This window comes from Perissodus microlepis, chromosome 14 (assembly GCF_051167445.1).
Source record: "Perissodus microlepis isolate ML-2025 ecotype Zambia chromosome 14, ASM5116744v1, whole genome shotgun sequence".
Lineage (NCBI taxonomy): Eukaryota > Metazoa > Chordata > Actinopteri > Cichliformes > Cichlidae > Perissodus > Perissodus microlepis.
The window spans coordinates 37,358,867-37,373,550 of NC_140474.1; the positions used below are offsets into that span (position 1 = coordinate 37,358,867).

At 42.0% G+C, this 14,684-nt stretch overlaps 1 long non-coding RNA gene across 1 annotated transcript in view; it reads left to right on the top strand.

Moving 5' to 3' along the window:
- Positions 1–14,684, top strand: part of LOC146374380 (uncharacterized) — a 108,333-nt gene that overhangs the window by 64,551 nt on the left and 29,098 nt on the right. The window contains exon 3 of the long non-coding RNA XR_014802292.1: positions 7,055–7,105. This is a non-coding gene — a long non-coding RNA (uncharacterized LOC146374380). The remainder of the gene's footprint in view (positions 1–7,054; positions 7,106–14,684) is intronic.

Genomic DNA, 14,684 nt, shown 5'->3' on the forward strand with positions numbered 1-14,684 from the left:
GCAAAGGCACAGCCACCTCTGGTCTTCAGCTGGTAAATGGCCTGTATTTGTATAGCGCTTTACTAGTCCCTAAGGACCCCAAAGCGCTTTACACATCCAGTCATCCACCCATCCACACACTGGTGATGGCAGCTACATTGTAGCCACAGCCACCCTGGGGCACTCTGACAGAGGCGAGGCTGCTGGACACTGGCGCCACCGGGCCCTCTGACCACCACCAGTAGGCAACGGGTGACCAAGACTGTCCGAGCCGGGGCTCGAACCGGCAACCTTCCGATTACAAGACGATCTGCCAACTATTGAGCCACGATCGCCCACTGGGACCTAGGTTGCACCAAGAGGAATTGGTCCGATGATTTTAGCGTTCTCCTAGGGGTATACAGGCTGAGGAGTGCAATAAGGTAGCTAGGCGCAATATTGTTTATGATTTTAAAAGTAAGCAATAAAATGTTAAAAACAATACAGTGTTTGATGGGAAGTCAATGTAGGTTGGCAAGAAGTGGAGTGATAGAATCAAACCTTCCAGTTCCAGTTAAGAGGCGTGCCGCAGCCTTTTGAACGAGCTGCAGTCTATGAAGAAGGACAGATTGGAGGCTGAAGTAACGGGGGTTGCAGTAGTCTAATCTAGGAGTAACAAAGGCATGGATACGTTTTTCAAGATCCTTGCGTGGTATGTAAGGCTTAGCCTTAGAGATTTGACTTAGTTGGTAAAAACTAGATTTTTCTGTGGAGGACACTTGTTTATCAAGCTTAAAAGAACTGTCCAGGAAAACACCTAAGTTGCTTACAGTATCAGAGAGAGAATTAGCAAGGGGCAGTGACTTCCCCAACCAGACAGTACAGTCTAGCATTTGGTGGTGTTCACGAGTACTCCACCTGTGACTGGAGCTTATATGCATATCTTTTCCACAAAGTAATTGCAAACTTTAAGTTAATATTTAGCATGCCATCTGCGTTTTAAACCCTGTGACGATAGAGCTAATTAGCAATTTGATGCATCTGTTTTCCTACAGTGTCACACCTTTTCAATATGTGCTGTGTTGTTGTCTTAACATTGCAAGATTCCCTCACCGTTAGCCATCTGACCACTGTTTCATCACATTCAGTTTTTCTCCAGATGCACACAAATGAAATATTGAAATATCTAATAAAATTATAAAGATATCATCATTTTAACATGACTCTTGTTTGTGGTTTGTTTTTTAGTAAGAAATAAAAAAGAACTGCACTGCTTTACCTAAGATGAAACTGCAGTTTGACACAAATACAAACAAGTGCCTGATCTATACTGGGATAGGAGTTTATTATAATATATGGTAAATGCTTAACCAGACCACTTAAAGGATGTTGAAGCAAACACAAAACAGAATTAAAGACCCTGAACCGCCGTTGTTTATTTATTAAATAACTGTGCAGTCGAAACGTCTTCTAATCTAAACACAGCTTGACTTCCTTAAGAGCCCTCCAACTATAAACAGTCCATCCTGTTAGAGCTGACTGTATGTAGTATATTTATTCTTCCCAATTTAAATAAAGTTTCCTGCCGATTGGACGGTCATAAGCAAATAATTTCAACGGAAGCTGCGTGTTGGCATGTGGAGCAGCAGGTATTCATTCCTAAACATGCCCTGTTTACATTCTGGAGAGACGGGAGTTATTGGAGTGTGGTCCCGCCCGTGAAGGGAACCGCCAAAACCACAAACTAAGAATCTCTTCCTGTCATTACTTCAATCTCACCTGAAATATATTTCACCATAATAACTAATCAGTGCTTGAGTGAAAAAAACCCCACTATAAAATACCACCAACAGCACTTACGCTGCACTAAACTAATGTGAAATAGGCTGTCTAAGGGTCTTTGAACCTTCTGGCCTGTGGTTCATCGTTGTGGAAGCTGAAACCAGAATATGTTAAAGACACGGCGTGCAGCGGTTTTTCTATAAGAGGAAAATAACATCAGATTTGTTAGGGAAGCTAAAGACTGCTGAGCAGACAGTATCTACACCCTCAAGTCACTGTGCATGGTTATTGTAGACTAGCAGAACACTTAGACCTCATTTTAAAAAATTCAAAGGAACTTTTTTAAAGGTTGTAGTATTCTTTGGCATCAGGTTTTCAGTCTTACTAATCATATGTAGAAGTTACATCCAGTGGCTTTAGTAGTAGCTACTAGCTTTCACCACGCACAAGTACTGAAGTAGACATACAAAAGCTATGTATGTATAATAGGGCTGTCACCATTACGTCGACTATCAAAATCGTCGACTAATTTAATAGTCGACGTGTCGTTTGAGGCTTTGTAAGATCCTGAAAGGCGCAGGAATAAGTAGTAGGATTTAAGAGTGTAATAACGGACTGAAACAGAAGATGGCAGCACTGCATGTACAAGGATGCCAGCTGCCGTTAAACCCCGAAGAAGAAGCAGCGTCCGGTATCGAAGCTGTGTCCAAATTCAGAGGCCGCATCCTTTGGAGGCTGCATGGAGGCCGATTACGTCACGAGGACGGTCCAAATTCGAAGACTCCTCCAAATGTGGCTCACAAATGCGTCCTTCATTTCCCCAGATTTGAAGGATGGGTCGGGTGTATCCTTTGTGGCCCAACCTATCCCAGAATTCATAGCGCGGCCCAGCTCAGTTTGCAACAGTGGCGGCAGCTACTTGGTTTTAATATTACTTTTATTAATCTTTCTGGGTCACAAAATAAACTTTTAAGATATTTTCAGGCGAGGGTGTAGCTGTGTGAACTTCAAATATCTGCTCGGTTTATTAAGACACCACATATTTGTAAAAGCGCTCCGACGTTTTCAGAGACGTCTGTTACCCACCCGCTCGATAGCTAGCCGGGAGGTCAAGGGTCACTAGAGCCGTCGAGAACAGTGAACTCCCGGCTTTCCACAGCAGCAGAAAAAATATGTGCTTAATATTGGCAATATGTAAATATACAAAAATGGAACAAATTCAGACCTTTGAATGCAGCAGAAGCCTTTTGACAGTGAAAATGATCAGATTGTGAAATGTGTTAAATATCTACATGCATTCAAATTGCTCGGTGATCATTTTAAGGTCAGTTTCTCTATAAATAAGTGGTTTAGGGAAAATTAAGGAATGGGTAGTTAATCATGAAAAAATTCCCCATGCTATATAAAAATGGAGTGTGCGTCATGATATGCTGATTTACTTCAGCTGTTCACTCTGTCCAGTAGTACGTCAGTACTGTCAGTAGTACTGTGATGCTGGCTGTTAAGCAGAAGCAGAGACCAGTCTGCACTAAGATAAGTGCTGGACCATAACAAACTCATATTTTTGCTGAAAGCTGAAATGTTTGACATTGTCGCAGTAAGCCTTGCTGGTTCTTGTTTCACTCGAGCCGAGGCAATTGACACATGGCATTCAAAGCCCTGAAACCTATATTTTCCCTCCAATTTTTCTCCGATTTGTTATTTCAGACTGCAGCTCAAGGCCGACTGAGCACATTAAGTGCGAGCCCTGGCAGCTGAGTGATCGTGTAGCTTCCTTTAGCCTCTTCTAACAGGCTGGTTTTGTGCAGGATCTTTAATGGAAATCAGGAGCATGGAGTTTGTTTGCTGCTGTGATAAAGTCGGGTGGGGAAAAGGGTGGATTGGGCGGTGGAAGATGCTTCCATGTAAAAATACCATTAGTATCCATTGTAGCAGCAGTAAATAGGGTATTCCAGATGTCCTTCTTTCCAGGAACGGGTTCAAGCTTCTCTGATGCTAAGGTGCATTGAAAAGTGGCTTACAGATGTGCAGCAACTGAGGACAGTCAACAGAGCTTTGCATTGGGCAGTTCAGTGGCTAGAAGGGTATGAAGTCATGTGGAATGGCTAATCATCAGAGACCATGTCGCTGATCAAAAACTTCACCTTTACATGTAGATACAGTATCCTGATGATTTTGACCTTTATTTTGACTCTTCTGTATATTTTATCAGCCAGCCTGCTCTGTCGCACATCATCAGAGGTTTGGTTGGATAGAACTCCCACCTGTACACGTATATGAGAGATATATCTAAAGGTATATTGGCACACCGACTGCTGCGTTGCATCGATCTAAAACATACCTGACACGAGATATACTTTTGTGTGAGCTGAATACTCACATATGAGCAATAACCTCTGTGCGAATCAGTGGCCTCCACCCCGTTTGTCATCGATTCCCCTCGTCTGCAGTCTGTCTTTGCCTTTGGCCTCTGTCTGCGGTCTGCCTGTCTGTCACCCCTGACTTTCCCTTTCTGTCTCCCAACAGTCATCCAAGCTATACAGCAGCTCAGCCAGTGGAAGAACGCTGGGCGTGTTGCCAGCTATCCAGGGCGCCAGTTGGGCAGTCCATCAGTAGCATTAAAGACATGTTATCCACCCGAGTGTATCCGTCTGGCTTAGAGCCCTTATCCCCCTGTCCGAGTGCCCCCCAGCCCCATACTTCCTCTGTAGTCACCGAGGGGCCCTGCGTAAAGTGCAAAGTACCCTTCTTGCTTTATCAGCATGGTACCCAGGCATTCGGCTTGCTGCTTTGGGTCTCTTAAAACACGTACACAAATAAATGAGGAGGCTGCTGGAAATAACTACTTTCTCATCTCCAGCCAAGCTGCCCTGCTGGTCAGGTCATTGTCTTTAAAGGGAAAGGGGAACAGAGAAAGCATGCCACTGCTGACCTCCACTCGATGCTTTCTTAAAGAATGCAAAGTCAGCAAAGTTCATTTAGCTCTCTTGAAATATAAAATAGACGAGTGGTTCTACATGGGCTTAAAAGGATTGTTTGTTTCCTGTTATACTTGGTTCAATAATGGACTGAGCATTATTTTTAGCTGTGATGGGAAAAAAAAAAAGACTGTTTCTGTTTTGATCCTGAATATACAGGATTTGTACTGCGTCTTGTCCTCATTCTATCTGCTTTAATATGTATAATGGCCACTGCTTTGTGGCACTCTTATTATTAGTGCTGTCACTTCAAGGGGCAGCTCCGAAGCAAGTTTAGCAATGTTAGGTGAGAAAAAACTTCATTTCTGGCCTTTAACCCAAATCGAAGAGTGGCGTGACATTCAAACTAAACGTTGTCTAATGGAGAAAAAAGGAGAGCTGGTGTTCGCAGCAAAGTTCTCTGTTGCCTCCTGACACCGAGTAGTTTTTATCATTCATGTCAGGAAAAGGCCAGCCAATTTTCACAGAGAATCAAATGGAAAAACACGGTATGTGGACATCATTGTCACAGCGAGTGTGCAGAATATAACCCAAAGATTTCTCTTACACACTTTTCTGTAGTTGTGCCAAGAATCCAAGGCAAGCAAACATCCTGGAAACCCTCGACAGTAGCCTCAGAGCAAGGCTTGCTGCAAACAAGTTCTGGATGTAGAGCGGTCACTCGCCAATGCTGATTTACACAATGCAACTGAAAACAGAAACTCTAATGCGACCCAAAAAGACCCGAGAAAACATGTCTGTAAAGTCCAAAACCACTGATGGATGCGCAGCTGTCAGCAATATTGGTTTTCACTTCCCTGATGTAATCGTTTGTTCATGAAAGTTTCATGTTCGTGACCGTTAAACAGACCCGGTGGAAAGATTTATTTTCATGCCATTATAGTTTGAAGTAGCCTCTATTGGTCGACAAGGAAAGTGTTGCTGCAGCCATCAAGGGAAACACTAATGGATGGATGTGCAACTAATGTATGCGGAGGAAAACCCAGAAGAATAAATGCTTTCTGTGTGGATGTTCACGGGCACTCTGCCAAAGCCGCCCTAAGCCAGGTCATAGTGCTGATGACATTTTACACTATTAAATAAATTTGCCTGAACAAGCTGAAACAGTATGCAGACCCAGGCAGCAGGCATTGCGTTTGACATTGCCCGTTGATGTTTTTCTTGTTAGTTGAGTCGTAGGTCTCAGTGACTTTGGCCTACAGACCAGTGGTTTAACCCCTGGCAACCAACAGAAATGTTTTTTTTCCCAACTGGCTGGTGAAGGCTGCTGGGCCAAGTAGGTTGCAAAGACCTCCTTGTGATTGCTTTGGTCATTAGCAGATTATAGGTGTTTCCTATAGTTTGCGTGGAAATTGCCAAATTGTCTGCTTTGTAAAAGTGGCACCTTTAGAAACAAGCTGGTTTTAGCACACGGCACAACTTTTACTTTGAAGGTGAACAGTCAGTTTCTGGTTTGCGTTGCACTCTACAATATCGCAGTTTCTTAGCAAGCAGCTTACAAGTGTTTGGAGACCGCTCACCGTCTTTCAAGTCTGTGGACAATTGCTGCAATCTGCCAGCAACCAAAGGAAGTGCATGGAGTTTTTGTTTCAGCACTCTGTAATCAGTGGTTACCAGTCTGTGTTACAGGGGCTTAGCAACAGGTTAGGAAATACTCGTTTTTCCCTAGTATCTGATGGCAACCAATCTCTATGCCTGTGTGACCGAGACGTTAATGCTTTCAGTAGACGACTGGGAACTCAACTTATTTGTAGAACACTTGAAAGCTCATTTTAATTGCACATACTTCTCTAATTTGTGAATAAAAGCTCGTCTTCCTGCCGTACATTATCAACCTCGCTCATTTTCCCCATAATAAATCTGAAATGCAGTCTTCATCATACACTTGACTGTGTGGCCTGCAGCAGCTGTAGAAAGAAGAGCAGAGTCTGTTTGCAGCTTTGAGTTGGGTGGCGGCTGAATGAACTCTGATGAAAGGCTGACTGAGTCTTTTGAACCTGTCGAGAATTGATCGAGGCATCGGTGAGCTAAGTGAATGTTGTGCTGGAGCTCACTACACCAATTGAAGGTCAAGTGCTTCCAAAACATCAGAAAGGAATTTTAATCAAAGGATCTCCTTTGGCTTTCACACGCATCTGAAATGATGTTCTACTTCTTACGTTTGCCTTTGTCATTAAGAAAATCTCAGGTTTTCCTTTATTATGGATATGAGTTGGTACAGTTAGTTTCTAACATTAGAATGAATTGGGATGTGAAAGATGACAGTGGGAGAAAATGACATTTTTTGTGTGGTGTCTCCTTTTGTGCTCAGCTTCTGCCATTGTTTCTGTTCACAGGAGTGTTCGTGGAAGAACTCGCTCCTGAAGGCCCGTGAGAGGACACGAAAGGTCAGCCAGTCACATTCACTGTACTGAATGGCTGCAAATCTGTTTGGCTTTTTATCCCAGTCTCCTTTCTCTTTTGACACTTGTGGCGTTCCCGACAGCTTGCACGTGATCCACAGACATGTAGGCATTCAATCCTGGAAGTGCAGTATTCATACATTTTGAATACAGGTTCATGCAAACATGTGAAAATCAATGGTTTTCACACTTCGGCTAAACTGCCCACATTTCTTTTCAGCTCTTTGCAGTTACAGGACGGTGTATACAGAGTTAAATCTGTCTTTTCTTTGCTCTGACTCATTCTACATGAAAAACATGCACAATAAAGGGCTAATTTTAAGCATAGACATTCGGTTGTCCTACCCAGAATACGTCTCAACCAACACCTGGTAACACTTGACAAAAATTGGGGAAACGAGCAGAGTTTGTGCTTTCCTCTGAATCACACAGAATAACAGGGTGCAATGAAAAGAAAAAGCGGGAGTCGCTGGGACGTTTTTATCTGTTATTGCTTTACTCATTACCAAATTTACCTTGTAAATTATCCTTTTAAATGGAGTCCACATTTTACAGCAAAGCAACATCAAACTGGAATTCACTCAGCTAACATTACTAATATTACAGATTTGTAAATTACACCACGAGAAGGTCCGAGCTCTTTTGCATTTGTTCATCTTGTTTTCACAAAGGAGCCACTGAGAAAATCAACCAGTCCAGCTCTGCAATGCAAAGACTTACCTTTAGTTATTTTCTTAACGTTGTCGGAGTCGCAACCTTCAGAAGCGTTTTGCATTTTGTTCTTTGCAGAGAATTCAGAGTTTTGTAGACTTACGAAATTGTAACTGATGAGCCGAGATGTTTGTAAAATGGCATCTTTATTTGCAATTGGTGTGAAATATTCCAAGCTTTTTATTTAACCTGCCCTCAAGAAGCAGAAAAAGTCCATGATACTGCTGGGAAGCATTCATGTAACAAAGTGTTTTGCAGGTTACCTCTGTGGTGGCCATCTTGTCTTCCCAGTAAAGAGGAGGCCTGCCTCAATTGCAGCTCTTTTATAGGCCAGTCTGCATTGAGAAGGCGTGGTCTTTAGAGTATTTAAAGGGAGCAGGAAATGGATTGGGGGCCATTTTGAGAAGTTGCTGTCTGCATGTGCATGATGTTGGCAAGAGACAGTAAACCAATTACTTCAGTTAAGATAGAGTGAAGTCTGATGTTTCCCTCGCCGCGCCTCTCTGCGTAACAGATACAAACGAAGTGTACCAATTCCATGTGACCTGGTGTGTGTAGTCCAAAGGTGCTATACTGCACAACGTTTTACCTCAACAAATAGGATTCATGGAGAGAATGCAAAGAAGTGTTCATGTGTGATGAAGGGCACTAACAGAACATACAGGCGTAATCTTCAAAAACAAAAAAGGGTTTTTTATACCCCCAAAAAGACAAAATTATTACAAAAATGACAAAAACAAGCTGCTTTAAGAACCAGGTGAGCCCATAAAAAAGGTCAACTTAACAAAACACAACTCAGCGAACTGACCTGCAAGCGAATGAACCATGTGTACACCAAAGGTGAAAACCACAGAGATGATAGCGAACCATAGTTTGAGAAGAACCCCGTTCCCCCCTGCGTGGTCACAACAGATGGTTCAGTCCATTTTATTGGCCTCTGCATTTAAACCAGCTCCACCCTCAGCCTCCGCTTTCACCCGAACCAGGATGGACTGGAAGCGGCAGCCAGCTAACTCAGAAAGAATAATTAATATATCATATCCCCATGTCACCATAGCACACAATACAAAACAGACTCTATGCCATCATTTGGGCTGAAGCTTACTGCTGTCATGTGTTACAAACCAACTCAAATGTTTGAATTGGTTAACTTATAATCACTGAAGCTTTACAGCACAAAGTAAAAGTAAGACAGAAAGGTAAACATGAGTATGACCCAAATGTTTTAGTTGTGTGATTTTAATATTATTGGTAATTAATAATGTTATAAATCATTTTAAATAAAAATATAATTTTTCTTAAGAACTTTATTTTAAAGAAATCATAACTCACTGTTGTTTTGCTTCTGTAACCTAACTAGACCTGCTGTTGATTATTGCAGACTCATGTTAACAGTTTTTAACTGTGAAACAGATGGTTGTTTGCTGTTTAAAATGTTGGCTGGTAGAAGTGAAACAGTGAATCTAAATTTCAGAAAAATATCTGATTTATTTTGAGCAGCTTAGAAAAACGACGACAAAAAGTAAAGTAAAAAGCCCGATGATTGGTCAAATGAACGCGGATGACAGAGTCCTTTGCTGATTCTGATTCTGATATCAGTTCATGCAGACTAGTTTAAATCTAGATAGGCGGGATATTCTTTTTATTACATAAATGTTACTATTTTTTGTGTAAAATATATATTTTCCTTCATTTTTGTCAGTACCTAATAGAATGCAGTACATTACTACTGCTGGAAGGTGGCAGTCATGCACCTGAAACCTGCTTGCTGACCACCTTTAACAAACAAAAATAGATGAGGGCACCACGAACTACCAGGTGTCAGACCGGGATTATATGTTACCATATAAACAGCTAATAAAGGCTTTTGTATGGAAGTTCTTAACATAATTAACGAAAATGAATCTAATGTCTACTGTGCCGGTAAAGCTAGCATCTCAGAGGTCTATCACACCTGTGTGGACTCATAGTAGCAGTTAAATAATTAAATAATCTGATTTTTAATTTTTTTTCTGTGCCTAAAAGTCTTGTAAACACATTGGTGGCAGAAAATACAGGAATAATTTGAAAAAGCCAAAAACTATTTTATTTCCAGTTACATGCTGTCCGGCTGGTGAAGACGTAAACCTGACAACATTGTGTCCCCTACATAGTGTTTCTTACATAGACCCTTTTCTATCAGAGATGTGTTCGGCAACGTTACTCCTTCATCCTGTCTATTTAAATACCCTCCAAGTGATACAGTTTTTGCTGCAGCAGATTCACAGGAAGTAATCGCTGGTTCTTGTGGGCTTACAGTTAGACATCTTGGAGTTTGCCTGTCTTACTAATACATTTTGAAACCTTGTTGTGGAGTGTTAAATTCCGGTTCTTTTGGATTCTTTAGGGCCAAGAAAGACACGGCTCAAAAGTGGTCTTTTTACTTTAAAAAATGATCTTTATTTTACATATCCGGATATGGAGACCTTAAGACAAAACACACAACCCCAGGTCTGAAGCACAAACGGAAGCCTAGGTATTTATATACTTGCTCTCTACGTCACACCACACTTTAAGTTTCGATCAAACAGCCTAGCTGTTTTCACTTTCTAGCTGCAAAAGCATGCAGTGTACTCAGAGTTAGGCCTTTCTTATATAAAGCAATGTAATCAGCATATAAACATTTAAGATGATAAATTTAAACCTCAACAGGAGTTAGTCAGTCATTGCCCGTACCATCAGCATGATTCACTGCATCATTGATTTTTCAGCTGCATCGTTACAAGCAGATACAACCTCAGCATCAGTGCCAGTGGTGAGGCCTACAGACTCTGTAATATCAACATTTGGCTGTAAGTTTGGTTAAAGCTGTCCGAGGGAAGTTCAGCTTAATCTGGTTGTACAGTAAGGTAAAGTCAGTACTTTCAGTCCCGCAGCACAAGTTCATTGTGACCTATGTACATATGCTAATGCCCAGATATTAGGCTTCAAACTTCTGTTGGTCAGTATTATTGTAGAACAAAACCAGCAATTAGAATAAGATTCATCAAGTGCATGATTGTTGTGAGGGCTTAGAATAGAATAGAATAGAATAGAATAGAATAGAATAGCCCTTTATTGTCATTGTCCATGTACAATTGTCAGCGTTCCACACCAACTGTGTGAATAAAATATAAATAGTGGACAGCAGGAATGAAAAGCAAACAGGAGAAATATACAAAAGAAGAGAACGGCACACATTCGAGAACAGGCTGCAAAGAAAAGACTTGGTCTGAGTCCGTGTGTGAGCTGAGTGACGAGGGTTACTTAGACCGCAGCTCAGCTTGGTGGGGTGGGTGGGGTTTGGGGGGATAGTGTTTGTCCACAGTCCGAATGACTCGGGGAAGAGGCTGTTAGTGAGTCTGGAGGTGTGGGACCTGACTGAGGGCAGCGGGTCAAACAGTTGGTGGGTGGGGTGCGAGGGGTATCCTGTGATGGCCTTGGTTTTTCTGAGACAGGAGATGGCAGCCATTGTTTTTTGGGCGGTGTTAATTACCCTCTGCCCTGTTCTCAGTAGTGGCCACAGCAGGAGGAGAGCACGCTCTCCCCTGAGGAGCAGTAGAAGGTCAGCAGGAGCTTCTAGTCCAAGTTATTCCTCCTCAGGACACGGAGGAGGTGCAGCCGCTCTTACCAGGCTGTTGGTGTTGTGGGTCCAGGTGTAATCGGCCATTCATTCAGACTGCACCACCAGATTGCACCCGAGACAAGTCCTCTACCTTCACCCGATACGCAGAAGATGCAGTCACCATCCTAGGCCATACTCTGTACTGAAACCTCTTTTGCGCGTCTGGGTCGTAGCTGGAAATCCAGCTCTCGCCACAGGTGATTAACCCCAACATCAAAGTCGGTTCAGTTCTCGGAGAAGTTGATTATTGTTACCCTCAAATTTGGATCCTAACATTGCACAAGATGGGCAAGTGGTCAGAACAGCAGACTAATAGCAGCCACAGGAAATGGTCTAATGTGCACAAGATGATCACCTGAAGCTGGCATGGTTTTATTATATTGGGGGAGTCACAGAACTATGTTATCATGCCTCACATGAGGTCAGAAAATTGCAGGTCAAGGTTTAGAGCGTTTTACTAGACAAATTAAAGCGTCATCAATAATTTCAGAATGGTCCTTATTAGCCATGAACCTTAAAAACAAAAAGGTTTAAAACACCACAAAATTCTTTACAAATTGATTGGATGTTTTGGGTCAGCGTCAAATAATTGGCCGTCTGTGTTTTCCCCCTCGTTTCCTCTTGTTTTTAGACGCCACCTGTTTGGTGCAGTGACAGCCTCCCAGCACATCCTGTGCCCCTCTGCACTGAGCCACTGGCAAGGCTTTAGTGAGCTAAGCCATTACTTTATCACAGTGTGATTAAAGCAGATCTGATTTGCATACACCGAAGGAGGCACTTCACAGACTTTGCCCATTATGAAGCTATTGATGAATAATGATCCATCATGAATGGTGAAACTGTCATTTAACAACTCTGAGGTGACGTCTTTACAAATGCCTACTTTCAGTGCCGAGTCAGGAAGTGCCACATCGTCAATATAAAATTTAAGGCTTAATTAGAGGGTGTATATAGTGTAGACCTGAAACATGAATGCAGGAGTATCATAATTCTCATGGCTAGCAGGGCTCAGCTACTCTGGTATTACTTGGAAATCTGAATGCAGAAACGTTCCTTTCTCCCTTGCAGTATGACATCAATAAACACTGTCCTGATGATAATCAACTCTTATTGATTATAGCATCTTATGTAAGATATGCTCCTCACTGGCTAACTGAGGAAAACTGGACTTAAAACGATATTAATACAAAGTGTGTTTTAGTCTCTGAGATGTCATCCAATGAGAGAGCAGTATCCCCACAGTAAGATCCACACTTGACTCCTTCCATGCACGGGTGAAAATCCTTCTTTAGGCTTAATGAGACTTAAATAACTACACTGTAAAAAAAAAATGCAATATAAAAGTATTGTATTTTATCCTGTCTCAGAGTGACGCTGAAAAACTAGTTCATGCATTTATTACTTCCAGGCTGGACGACTGTAATTCATTATTATCAGGATGTCCAAAAAACTCACTGAAAAGCCTTCAGCTAATCCAAAATGCTGCAGCAAGAGTCCTGACAGGGACTAGAAGGAGAGAGCATATTTCTCCTGTTTTGGCTTCCCTTCATTGGCTTCCTGTTAAATCCAGAATTCAAAATCCTGCTCCTCACATACAAGGTCTTAAATAATCAGGCCCCATCTTATCTTAATGACCTTGTAGTACCATATCACCCTATTAGAGCACTTCGCTCTCGCTCTGCAGGCCTACTTGTTGTTCCTAGAGTATTTAAAAGTAGAATGGGAGGCAGAGCCTTCAGTTTTCAGGCCCCTCTTCTGTGGAACCAGCTTCCAGTTTGGATTCAGGAGACAGAAACTATCTCTACTTTTAAGATTAGACTTCAAACTTTCCTTTTTGCTAAAGCATATAGTTAGGGCTGGACCAGGTGACCCTGAATCCTCCCTTAGTTATGCTGCAATAGACGTAGGCTGCCGGGGGATTCCCAAGATGCATTGAGTTTTTCCTTTCCAGTCACCTTTCTCACTCACTATGTATTAATAGACCTCTCTGCATTGAATCATATCTGTTATTAACCTCTGTCTCTCTTCCACAGCATGTCTTTTATCCCAACCAATCACAGCAGATGGCCCCGCCCCTCCCTGAGCCTGGTTCTGTCGGAGGTTTCTTCCTGTTAAAAGGGAGTTTTTCCTTCCCACTGTGTGCTTGCTCATAGGGGGTCATGTGATTGTTGGGTTTTTCTCTGTATCTATGAAGCGCCTTGAGGCGACTTTTGTTGTGATTTGGTGCTATATAAATAAAATTGAATTGAAAAATTGAATTGAATTCATGGGTATCATTCCCTTTATCCTCATCTTTCCAAGACTTTGGCTGGTGAGTTTCTATTCCTTTGCCCAAAGTTGACTTTTATTTTTAGAATCATCTATTTTTTAATTTATTTATTTACAAATGTACTAACAACAGCATCAGGATCATTCACACATGACTCAAATGTTGCTGAATTGTATTGTAACAGTAGTCCTGCCGAGGTCTGGGATCGGTGATCCTTTGACAACGACCAGCTTGTTTGGCTGTTTGATTAGGTTGGAAAAAGTCAGTGCTACTGTTTTGTTGCTCTGAAGAGGGACAAATACAAACCAGCAATAAAGTGACAGTTTTGAAAAAAAGAATCTGCTTTTAACCCGAAAGGTTTTGTTAGATTGTAGTACGTTTCAGTTCAGAGGTATTTTGGTGGCATTCAAGTGAACGTGGTCAGTTTAAACAGAGATTACGAAAATGAGGAAGTTACTAACATCATCAGAGGATGTGCAGATAGACAACCTCATCTTGGTTCCTCCAGCTTTTGCGTAGCCTTCAGTAGGAATACGCTGAGGCCGTGAAAACGACTAGAAGTCACCAGAACCATCTCAGAACACACCCAACAAAATCAGTTACAAAACAAGAGCTCCCAAAGCTTCACTTTGGTCACTTAGTTGGGTTATAGCATCAAAGGATTGCCTCCTTTTGTGAAACCCTTTTCTCTAGCTCACTACAGTGTACCATGGCCTTGAAAGAATGCTGATCTCTCCTTGCTGATGATCAGACTTTTCTTTGTGCTTCTCTTTGGGTCAATGCCAGCCTCCCTGGCTGTTGGCTCTCTGGAATTTTTGTCAGCATACTCGTAGGCCCAATGTCACATTGTATTTTCTGATGAATGCGTGCTGCTGCTGATTGTTGGTGGAATCTTTCTATTTTATCCTTTGAGATGGATTCAAGATGGTACAGTTTTGCGA